General features: G+C 39.4%; 1 pseudogene; it reads right to left on the bottom strand.

The window, feature by feature from the left end:
• Nucleotides 1–456: 456 nt before the first annotated feature.
• Nucleotides 457–12799, bottom strand: part of LOC103597777 — a 42671-nt pseudogene continuing 30328 nt past the window's right edge.

Raw genomic sequence — 12799 nt, 5'->3', positions numbered from 1 at the left:
CGGGAGGCCGCCCGCGGGAAGGATTTCGTTTCGTTTCCGGGACCAGCCTGCTGCTCGTGTTACGTTTTTAAATTTAGCGCCAAGCAAATGCGCCCAGAGCTCTCGCGCCCGGCCTGCGGGCACCGGGAAGGGGCCGCGGCCTCTCCCCTCCGCTTCTCGGCCAGTGGTAGGTGCTCGCCGCGCGCCGAAGGGCGCCGAGTGACGCGGCGGCGGCGGCGGGCGGGGTCGCCTGGGCGCCGGCGCTCAGTCGCAACACCCAGCGGCCCTCCCGCGAGCTGGTGGCGCGGCCTAAGGGACTCCCGAGTGGGAGAGCGGGCAAGGATCAGGTCCGCGGGGCGTGGGCCCCGAGGATCGATGTCGCCTGCCACAGTCCGAGGACGGGCGGACTCGCTGTCACAGCCGTATCTTAACGTTACTCTTACGTGCGGTCCCAGATTCTTGGTGAATGTATCTTGATCATCGGTAGCATTCCGCGTTGGAGTTAATGTCGGGGTGCCGCGTGCGTTGTGAGGCGTAAGGCATGCCAGCCCCGCTCAAATCGGGCTCAGTCTTCATCCTAAAATGAAGTGCACAGTTTGGGGCTCAAAATATGAATTTGTGTTTTTGAATAATCCTTTGTAATGAGTTAAAAATTAAGACATTTAAAAATGATGTTTAAAAGTTAGATTCGTGAAGTTTTGGGATTCAAACTTTAAAAAATATTTTAATTGAAAAAAACGCTTGGAACATGGTTTTAAAAGAAGAAAATAAATATTTTAAACTCTAACAAAAAGTATGTTTCCCTCCTTCCCCAGATCTTCAGTCCCCCCCCCCTTCCCCCGGGGCAATTGCTGTTAACATTTCTTGTTTATTCTAACAATATTTTTATGCAAATACAAGTTCATATGTCTTATTTTTTGCACAAATGGAAGAGTAATATACAGAACTATAGGTACTTTGCTTTTCTTGTTTAATCTTGAGGATGGTTAAATTCAGCAGCACTAGATCTATCCGCCTTCTGAAAAGATTAACTTAAGTCCTGTTTTCTTTGGCAATAAACGCAGATGAAGTTGACCGCAGGACACAACTGGTGGAGAAGAGGCCTTTCTAGCTGAAAAGCGGCACCCCAATGCCAGTTCTGGGGCAGGCTTTGATCTTCCCCCTCCCACAAAACCTTACTGTAGGAAAAGCCGTGGTGTATAGGCCAAAACCCCGGGCACACTGTAGTTATTCCTAACAGCTACATAAGAGGCATTACCATAGTTTCCTTGCTCTGCCGTTCTTAGCTGTTTTCATTTTGATTTTTTTCCTGATCCTTTCTAGCCCTTGGCTGTATGAAAATGTGTTTTTATGTGGGTGTTTCCATAGTATAATGACAATTTTGTCTGCGTTTCTCACCTAGCATTGCCATGAACATGTTTCCCATGGTATCCAGAGCTATCCTTGTCAATGGAGACGTGGTATTTCACGCTGCTGATCTACCAAAGTTCCTTAACCATCCCCTAGCATGCAATATTTAGATTATTTCAAACTGTTATAAATAATGCTACAATATATACTATATACAGACTATGTAGCAGTTTAAAGCAATGAACCAGATGTACAAATAGCAACATCAAAATTTTATATCGAAATTTAAAAAATTTAGATGCAGGAAATGATTTATAGCAGGGTATCATGTAGGTAAATCAAAAACACACATAAAACAACACTATATCTTTTATAGGAGTACATGCATATTTAAGGCCATATATCAAACACATGAAAAAATGAGTGTCTTTAAAATGAAGAGGAATGGAATAAGAGATGGATAAGGAATAAGGGACAGGAGAGGTCAAATAAAAGAAGGGCCAAGCTTACATGGGTAATGGTCACTATGTCCTATGAATGAGAGTACAATTAACTCTCTGACCCTTCTCTAAACAATTTCCTTTATTTCGCCCACTTCCTTTTATTATTATTATTATCATCATCATCATCATTATTATTATTACTGTTATTAAAGTGTCTCCTGAAAGGGGGACCAGCAGTAGTGTGGAGACTGACTCTAGATCCCTGTTGTTCTCAGGGTAAATTCTAAGGTACTAAGCTTTGAACACATGGCCCTTGGGATCTGGTCCTTGCTGGACCCTCCAGGCAGGTCCCACCGCCTCCCTCCCTCCCTGCCCCGTTCACAGTGTGTTTTTGTCCTCTGCCACGCCCAGCACTTGGCTTTGTATTCCCAATGCTGAGACCCCCCTGCTCTCCATGAGCCTCATTGCTCTCCCTTCTCTCTCATCCTCCACCAGCACCAGGACAACTTTTACTCGTTCATAAGATCTCACTAAGACAATGCTTTCTGCATAGCACCTCTTTTTCTGCCTCCTAACACCCTCCCCAAGAATAAGTGAAATGACTCCAATCTTCCCATTAATTTCCCGAGGCAGTGCAGCCAGTTAATTCCTTTATGCAAGGACAGCATCTAGTAATTCACCACTTCATCCTCAAAAACTAATAATGGCTCTCAGAGGACTAACTGTGCCCAGTACTGCGCCAAACAATTACTTCAGATGATCTCTTTCAGCCCCAACAGCCCTATGGGTAAGTATTATTATGATTACCCACATTTTACAGAGGAAGAACGTAGAGTTCAGAGAGATCAAGTAATTGCCTGTGATGGCACAACCAGTAACTGAGCAGGAATTCCAGCCCAGGTCATAGGACTCCAGAGATTGGGCTCTCAACCTTCCTTTTCTCCTTTCCTCCCTAATGTCCCAATGCCTAGGTCAAAGTTGGATGGGCATATAACGTGCTCGGCAAGTATTTTTTGAGCAATTATTTATGTACATAGATAGGCAGTAATGGTAACACTCAGTGGCTTGTATTCCCAAACTGTATAAATAAGAACAAATAGATTACATTCAGTATATCATAAAATATTCCATAAATTAATTTTTATGTAGTGTGTACTAGTCACACTAACATGCAAAGGAAGGAACAAGCAGGTTGTTCTCCAAAGAATAAGAAGGGAGTAGCAACCTTAATACCTCTGAGTAGAGAATCATAAACTTTTCTAAATGCCGGAAACAACAGGTGTTCATTTTCTAGCCAAAAAAGAAAAAAAGGAACTGGGTGGGGGAGAGGGGACAGTTCAGTTTCAAATGACACTTAGTAATGGTTAGTGGTGATCAGAGCTGAGATTGAGCTAAGGGTGGTGGAAGAACATTTTCCCCTTATAGATTATTAAAAACTTAGAAGAATGCTTCTTTCAAAACAAAATGGAAATGGAAATCCACATTTATCATCATTTTTATCGGGAGAAATGGTTGTTATCTTGTTTTTGTCTTGTTACCAAATGCTCATCTAGTGACAACAGAGGAAGCAAAACAGTCCTCAAGCATGAGATGAGGAGAAGAGTCAGCTCTCGAAAGGGTCAACTGTTTAGGAAGGGGACCAATGAATGGAACTGAATCATTCTTTCTAGGGAAATATTCCCTTTATGCTCTCTTATCCAAACCAGCCTAAAATTGAATTGTGCTTGTTGCAAAAGGGGCAGAGTGACACCTAGGCACGCATACACTTGTGAGATCTGCCAGTTGTAGAACAAGAAGGACTGCAACTATTGAGAAAGAAAAGGAGCAGTCCCTGAAATCTGGAAACTGGCCTGGTCCTCACAGCTAGACCCTGTGATTCTCCCACTAGACATGAACAATCTCTTAGAATACCAGCCTCTAACAAGACTACTCTGAGACCATGATAAAATAAAACCAACCAAGCCCTCTTTGCAATTTTGTGTAAGCACAGACAAAAGTAAGGTGACTGTGCCACCCATGAAATACCAAACACCCCATCTCTTGGCCAAAACGAGGACTGCTACTTCTTTAGCAATTACAGCTTTGTTCTCACTCTGTCCTCCCCTACCTGTGGACGAGAGCCACTGAGATACCAAACACAGAATTGCCCTGCTGAATCCCTGCTTCAGATCACCCAACCAAAGCCCGATCTTATAAAGGTCCTTTTTAGCACCATCTTACTGAGCCACCCGTGATTCCCATGCTGTGATTCTCCCTCTCGCTGCAACAAGTAACAAACAAAACTTGTTCAATTACATGTGACTTGCTGGCTTCTTTGGCTGACTCAAATTGATACCATGTTTACCCATGTCTGTGTCAAAGTATACTTTTGTGTCTGAAGTATCTTTACACATAGATAGATAGGTTCAAATGACTCAGATGATTGGATAACTACACATTTTGCTGCACAGCAGCCTAAGCAATCACCATATACTTCATATAATTTTGGTAACTTGATGTCCTAGTTAGTCTCAATCTGCTTTTATATATGCTATTAATATTTCTACAGTGCAGTGCTTTTGAGATGTGTTTTTTTCAAGCTATACATTTCCTAACAAGTGAATAAATTGAGAAATATCAAAATGTTGGCTATTTTTTATTTAAATATTTTTTTTCAAAAGTAGAATACAAACTTAGAGAATATGATCACAGCTAAAAATAAAAATAAAAGATTGGTGGTAAAATCTAACCATAGTTGCCCTTAAATCATTTCTTTCTACTTTGGCATATTTTCTAAAATTGTTCATTTAATATTTTTAATTTGATGATGGAAATACTATTAATTTCTAGTGTCATTTTATTCTGTGCCTAAACAATAATATTCTGGTTCTCCTTTGCTAAATCCTGATTACTCTTGCCAAGGTTTCTATAATTAAGAGGGTTAAGGATAGACATACATTTATAATATCAAAGAAATCCATATCTGCTGCTTTCTCTTCATAAGTAAAATACTGTATAAATAGTAATAAGATATTTTGTTAGCTCATTCTAACAAATCATCTGAAAACAGGAACTGCAACTGATAAATACGGGTTATGTTTTCAAATACATAACCTATATTTCTGGTAATGTGCGAATTTCACCCAGTTCTGCTCAATAGCAAAAATAAGGAATATTGATTGAGTATTTAAAGAGGGAATGTTGCAACTTCTACATTATAAGAGCTAATTTCATGTTGATTTTTATAATTATATTGATCATGCAAGAGCAACATTCCCGAAAACTTAGTCTTCTTCATTAGTTCGTTAAATATCTCTAATTCTTTGAGACTGTAATTCAATTAATAAACGGATTATGCTTTAAAAGTGCTTATAATTTTTCTATTTTTAGTATACACATGAAGCATACTTTTTTTTTTTTTGTCTTTTGTCTTTTTTCCGTGTCCGGCAACGGATCGCAACCCTCAGTGTTGCCCCCGTACCGGACTGGGGACCGGCAACGGGATTGCAACCCTCGGTGTTGCTCCCGCGCCTCGCTCAGCCAGTGAGCGGGAACCGGTCTGTATGTGGGATCCGAACCCTCGGGCGGGAGCGCCGCCGTGCTTCCCAAGCGGCGCACTATCCAGTGCGCCACCGGGCCGGCCCCGAAGCATACTTTTTTAAAAATGTCTTTATCAAAACCTGTAGGCAGAGCAAGTAAGTATTGTGTATTTCTTATTAAGATCCTACCAGAGGTGAAGACTTTGCAACAAAGCATCCATTGTTCTTGAGTTGGGAAGAAACCAGAGATTAAAAAAAAAGATTTAATATTGAATTAAAATGTGAGAAGGTTGCCCTATACTTAAAGCCTACAATATTTGTTCCATAGCTTTGGCAATAATTGACTAAATGGACTTACTTGACTAAATAGGGAAACAGACTATGATCTTCCTTGTGGATGGTAACTGTGCAGACAAGCATTTATTTAAAAAGTGGCTGAAGGTAAACAAAGATGATAATAAGATGTTTGAGCAAGCCATGGTGCAATATTCCTGGCTTCCAAGTTAAACACTGAGTTAGAAGAGAAACTTACAGTTGAATTTATGCTCAAATCCCTCAGACCATAAGTACAGAGTGGGGCAAAGGAGCTATAAACTTGGGGATAAAAGAGAAAAATAATACAGCTTTCAGTTTTTCACACAACTCTAACAGTGTGTTAAATAAGCAGAGGTTATGACAATGACTAAAGGGAGTGGCCAAATCTTTAGACATCCCTTGCTGAGCTTTTATGAGTTTTTTGTTTTTGTTTGCTTGCTCTTCATGTGATGTCAGTCTTTTGAAGTTGCATCCTTTTCTTATTTCTAACATCAGATGTGTCTTCAGAGCCAACATAGAAATGACATTCCTACAGAAACCACGTACAACTCAAAAGTGATTTTCTACCATTGTTTCTGGAAATGATTTATTTAATAATAATCTAATTCTTCAAAAACAGAAACTACTTCATATATGCTCCTTATAACAATGTCCAGATCAAACTATCTTTTTTGGAGTAAGTACACAAAGGCATTGTTGACTTCATTAGGTGAAAGTAGCGGCCTTTCCTTCAAACTGTGTTGGAAAATTTCAGGCAGGAAATAAATGAGATGTCGCATATACATAACCCTCCTGCCTCAGCAGCAGTGCCAACTCCACATTTCAGTTTATTCACTAAACTGGGTGAAAAAAAAAAAAAAAAAAAAAAAAAAATCAAGGCCATTACATGGGTCTTGATACTTTTCTCTCTTTATTTCATGTTGTAAACCAACCAACCCCAAGATTTATTTTCTGACCTCATTTACTATTTTATTTTCCATGTTGGATAAATAAGTTCACTTTAGCAGAGGCACATGTTTTGATGATTTTGCTTAGATTAGCTGTAGTGAGACTATAAATTGTCAACAAAGGTTCATTTTTTAATTTTCAATGCACTCCTCTGGGATCAATTCCTAGGAGTTAGTGAAAGCTCTTGCTCCAATGTCTTGTAAAGCCATATGAGAAACAGGCCCTATAAGGAGAGAATGTAAAATAGAATAGCTGCTCCAAAGAAGAGTTAGAAGTTTTTGATAAAAGACAGGAAATAACCTAAAAATATAATATCAACCTCTGTAAATTTGTATTTAATGCTTGGTCATGCCCCACTTTCTCTGTCTCTGTTTCTCTCTCTCCTCTCATGATCTGGGCTAATCTGAATGAATTCAACAACATTTATTAACACCTACTCTGTGTCAGACACTGTTCTGGTGGCTTGAGTTCTACCAGTAAACAAAATATAGAAAAGTACCTGCCATCCTGCAGTTTATGTCTTAATAGAGACAAACCAGCAATATATGTAATAAATAAATTCTAGAGTATGATAGAAGGCAGCTAGTGCAATGGCAGAAAGAAATACAGCAGGGAAAGGGGAGTTTTGAGTATGAGGAGGGTTGTGATATTAAATAAAGTGGTCAGAATGGACCTCATCAAGAAGGTAACATTTATGCGAAGACTTGAAGGAAGAAAGGGAATTAGGGGTGTTCTGAGGGAAAGGTGTTCCAGGCAGAGGGAACAGCCAGTGCAAAGATTCCACAGCTGCAGCTTGCGTGGCTTATTCAAGGACAGCAGAGGAGGATGAAAAAGAGCAAGGGGGAAAGGGTAGTAGGAGATGAGGTTAGAAAAGTGAGTAGTAAGAACATGTAATAATGCATTAAGAAAGCAACTTTGACAATTATGTTACCAAATATATTAGTCTGTTTTCTGTCGCTGGTAGCAGAATACCTGAAACTGGGTAATTCATAAGAAAAGGAAATTTATTTCTCACAGTTTTGGAGGCTGGGAAATACAAGGTGCAGGGGTGGTGTCTGGTGAGGGCCTTCTTGGTATAGAGTCCTGTGGCAACACAGGGTATCACATGGCAAGGATGACATGTGTGTGCATTAAGGTAATTTAAAGCCATCAGTTCACACCCATGACAACCCATTAAACCATTAACTCCACGAACGGGTTAATTCACTCACGAGAGCATAGTCCTCACAATTCAGTCACCTTTTAAAGGCCCTGCCTTTTAACACTGCCACACTGAGGATCAATCTTCTACAAGAGCTTCGGAGAGGACAAACATCCAAATCATACCACCAAGGGAAAAAGTTAGAACAAATTTAGTTACAACTAACAAACTGAAAGAAGTCCAGTGTTTATCAAAATATTTTCATTGTAATCCACTGTTAGAAATACATTTTACAGCATGACTCAGCAGTCACACAAAAGACATTCACACAATGAAAACAAAGGTTTCATAAACAGATACCTACACACATCATGTTCAATGTATTCTAATATTTTTAGTATTATTCTAGTCTATTAGGTTTTTTTTCTTCATTCAGTGCTAATAAAATTGACTAAATTGATCTCACAGCTAGTAAGGGGTTGCAATCTGCAGTTGAAAAAGCATTGCTATAGGTAATGTGATCTTTTGGGCTACACCCTAACACATAGATAACATAATCAACGTCATTGTCAACTCTGAGTACCCTTTGGATAAGAATGACATGGGGCTAATGACTTCAAACAGGGAACCACCATTAGCTCATTAATCAAAATCCAAATGTATATACAAGACAGTCTGCTTTCATGACAGCTGTCATTATATAAAAATATTGTGTGGGCTGGGTCACCACTAGGAAATGTAAAACATGTGAAATTTGGGTACGTCATTTCTGATGAGTAGCCAATACTTATGGTAGTTGGTTAAATAGACTTTACTATAAATAAATGTTTAATGTTTCCATAAAAACATAGATATGACCTTAATTAGTAAATTTTTAATAGATTTTTGTTCATTATCTCCAGACCAATCTTTAGATATGTTTTTAGAAAACAGTGCAAATTTTTGAACTATATCTCAAAATATTTTGAGTTTCTTAAAATATTTGAGAACAGCATGATTTTTTTTTTTCCTTTTTGTCTTTTTTCATGACCGGCAACGGATCACAACCCTCAGTGTCGCGCCCGTACCGGACCGGGACCGGCAACGGGATCGCAACCCTCGGTGTCGCGCCCGCACCTCGCTCAGCCAGTGAGCGGCCGGTCTGTATGTGGGATCCGAACCCTCGGCGGGAGCACTGCTGCGCTCCCAAGCGGTGCACTGTAGCAGTGTGCCACCGGGCCGGCCCCAAGAACAGCATGATTTTATGAGTATAAAGCACTGGTACTTTTCTGAACTATTGAGTTGCCCTTTCAAAGCTCCAAATTCATTTTCAACTAGATGATAGTTTTAAATATCAATTTTTTCTGCAAGATTTGCCATCAGATCAGTTCAAGTTTTGTAATACTCTAGATTCATCCCCTCCAACCCACTTACACAGAGCGGTGTCCGGTTTTCTCAAGAGTGTTATCCAATGGCTCTTTCCACACGGATGGAAATGTTCTGTATCTATGCTGTCTGTTAAGGTAGTGACTAGCCATATGTGTCTTTTACGCACTTGAAATGTGGATGGTGTGACTGAGAAACTAAATTGTTAATTTTATTTATTTTTAATTATGGGACCGCACAGTTTTAAAACAAAAAGCTGAGCAAGTCCCTTCTTTGCTTAAATCCCTCCAGTGGCTTCTTAACAACCTTTCAAATAAAATTGAAATCTTCAGTTTGAAATTCTCAGTCATGATGAGCTGACCCCTCCCTGCCCGCCAACTGGTCACTGCACTGCAGCTTCTTGGCTCTTCTTTCTGTTCCTCCAGCATGCCATGCCCCAACACAGGACTTGACGCACGTTTTTCCCTCTGCTGGGAAGTTCTTTCCATTCCCATTGAACACTCCTCTCATGTCCCCCTTTCTCCTGGACAATACCTACTCATTCTTAGGTCTCCTTCTCATATTGGTTCACTTATTCATTTATTCATTCATTCTGCAACATTGCTGAGTCCCGACTATGAGTCAGGCTAGGCTCACTGCCAAGTTCTGGGGAATGGCAGCAAAGACAATAGACAGACAAAATAGACCGGCTCTATTATAGCTTATAGTCTAGCTGGGATGATAAACTTTTTAAATAAATAATCAACATAATAATAAATTGTGATAAACATCTTGAAATAGGGCATTGAGCTGGACCAGAAAATGAGGGTAGGTGGGGAGAAAGTTCTCGGAGGATATGACCCCTAGGGAAAGAAGGAGCCACATTTGTGAAGAATGGGAGGAAGGGCACCGAGGAGCACGTATCCCAGCTGTAGCTAGAGCTTGCTCTGTGATTACATATTTATTTAATGTCTCTTAGCTCCATGAGGGCAGGGACCCTGTCTATCTTGCCCTTATTCTTCTACCACAGTGCCTGGGACATAATCAATGCTTGGTGAATTTATGTTAATGGAGGAATAAGTAAATGTTTTGAAATCTAAAAAAATAGAACAATTGCTGAAGAATAATTATGAAAGGAAAATTTATTAGTGATTATTAATTGTGATTTACTTTGGTTTATAAAAATTATTTTACCCATGGGCTGGTTGGCTAGCTCAGTTGGTTAGAGCACGGTGATAACACCAAGGTCAAGTGTTTGGATCCCTTTACTGACCATCAACCAAAAAAAAAAGGTTACTTTATCTAAAGTTTTTGAACCTTTAAAATACAACCTGTGATGTACAAATAATTTCTCAAGAATCGAGAATTTGTTGATATTCCAAAAATTCTCAGAACATCTTTTTTTTTTTTTTTTTTTTGTGACCGGTAAGGGGATTGCAACCCTTGGCTTGGTGTCGCCCGCACCACGCTCAGCCAGTGAGCACACCGGCCACCCCTATTCAGGATCCGAACCTATGGCCTTGGCGCTCAGCGCCACACTCTCCCGAGTGAGCCACGGGTTTGGCCCAAAAATTCTCAGAACATCTTAATGAAACAATTATTCTTTGATTCTCATCTTCAGTGCCCAAGTTCCTACTAGTTATTAAATTAAGCATTTAATTAAGCCTGACCAAGCCTATTCCTTCCATTTGGGCTCCACATCCCCTCTTGGTTATTCAAAATAAGGGGCACACCAGCTCAAGATTGCCCTGTAAGTTTATACCTGAAGTCTCCACTCACACTAATCCAAACAAATGATATTTATAGATATGGCATACAAATTGAAAAGGCATGTAGCTCATGTTGTGAAGCAAGACAAGCAACTTTATAGACTATAAATAGAGAGGAAGCACAAAACAGAAAATTGGGTGCCGCAGACCTGATAGGACCAGGGTCCAGTCAATCAAATATTTTAAAAAACTGGTGCTGCAGACCTGATAGGACCAGGGTCCAGTCAATCAAATATTTTAAAAGAAAAAGAAAAATGCACTGAGTTTGGACCCAACCCCCACCTCTTCTCAATTACTGAAACTTCCAGTGTGCCCACTGGACTCACAATCCATCACCCCCAAATCCTTTATGATATAAATGTTCCCTTCTCCTTCTTGCCCTAAAGCAAAGCTGGATGGCCCCAGGACAATGCTATCCTGGAAGCCATCTGGAGTTTTCTCTCTTATATCACCAGGCTTTTAGGTGGGATAAGTGTTCCTCTTGCTTCTCATTGCTAGGAAGAAACATTTAAGAATGTAAAATAAGACTCAAAAAGAAAAACTATAGAAGAAAAGATTGGTGAATTTGACTGCATTAAACATTTTTTGAAAGCCTATAAAATATGATATGTAGAATAGAGTTAAAAGACAACCCACAGACCGAAAGACGATATTTGTAAGGTCTATAACTGACAAAGGGTTAGAAAACAGAATATATATATTATATACAAATTAATAAGATGACAAAATAAACAAGTGGGTAAATGTCACAAGCAATTAACAGAGGAGGAAACCCGAATGACCCCGAAACAAGAAAATATGCTCAACCTCATAAATAATCAAGAAAATGACAAATAAAGCAACGGAATACCAAGTTTATACCCACCCAACTGGAAAAATTTTTAAAGTCTAACAGTATCAAATTGGTGAAAAACTCTTGGCCCTTTAGTGGAAGTGTAACTTTCCATAGGCAATTTGGAGAACAATTTTTATTATCTGATAAAACTCAAGGAGTATATATTGTATGATACAGAAAATCCACTTCTAAGTATATACCCTAGAGACACTCTCAAATATGTGCAATTTTCATACGAGTTCCATATACAATTTTTAATAGAGGGAAATTGTACCCTACTTTAAAAGTCCACTAATAGAAGAATGAGTAAATAAATTATGTCATTGTTATACAATGGAAAACCAGTGAATGAAATAGATCCATATTGTCAACTTGGAGAAGTCTTAAAAACATACTGTTAAACGTAAATAAATTCCAGAGTGATACATATAGTGGGATATTATTTATATTAGGAGTATTAACACTCAAAAATGGTACAAAGGTAGCATCATCTATATCTATAACATTTTCATTTAAAAAATATATTCAAAGCAAATGTGACAAAATTTCTCTGTATTTTCTGTCTGTTTGAATATTTAAAGGGCTTGCCTCTTTATAATCAGTTCTGCAGATGGCCATTTATTTTAAAACTGAGACCACATATAAGACACAACACCACATACTTAACTTGTGAAGAAGACAAGCTGGTAAATACATTTTTAAAAAACAGTTATACAGTGTGGATGTGATTTTCAGCAAAGGAAGCCCTAGTTCCTGTTTCCACGTAAAGTTGTGATACAGGGAATGAACTTGAATTATAGCCAGAGAAATTTAGATCAGACTCTAGAAATAACTTCGTATCTCTGCAAGACACTCAAGACTGCCTGGAGATTTCAAGAACAAGAACTTTGTTCAAACAGCTAAGTCCTACTTGGAACTAAAAGGGATGATCGATGTCATATATTTGAGATTTGAGATTCTGTCTGCCAACTCTATAGGTATGAAGATCGTAACTGATATACTCAGAAACTACAGCAAGGCAGAAAGGACGCTGTCGAAGACAGCATGAAAGCCTGCTCCTCGACCTTGCAGAGCCTGTTCTGATGTGAGAAGCTAGTGGTGCCCCAGCAGGATGGGAAGCAACAAAGGCTCTGGGGGGGGGGGGGGGGGGGGGGGGG

The sequence above is a fragment of the Galeopterus variegatus genome, unplaced genomic scaffold (genome assembly GCF_000696425.1).
Source record: "Galeopterus variegatus unplaced genomic scaffold, G_variegatus-3.0.2 Scaffold2420, whole genome shotgun sequence".
NCBI lineage: Eukaryota > Metazoa > Chordata > Mammalia > Dermoptera > Cynocephalidae > Galeopterus > Galeopterus variegatus.
Note: the sequence above shows the minus strand (reverse complement) of the source record. Positions and strands in the feature narration are given on the sequence as shown.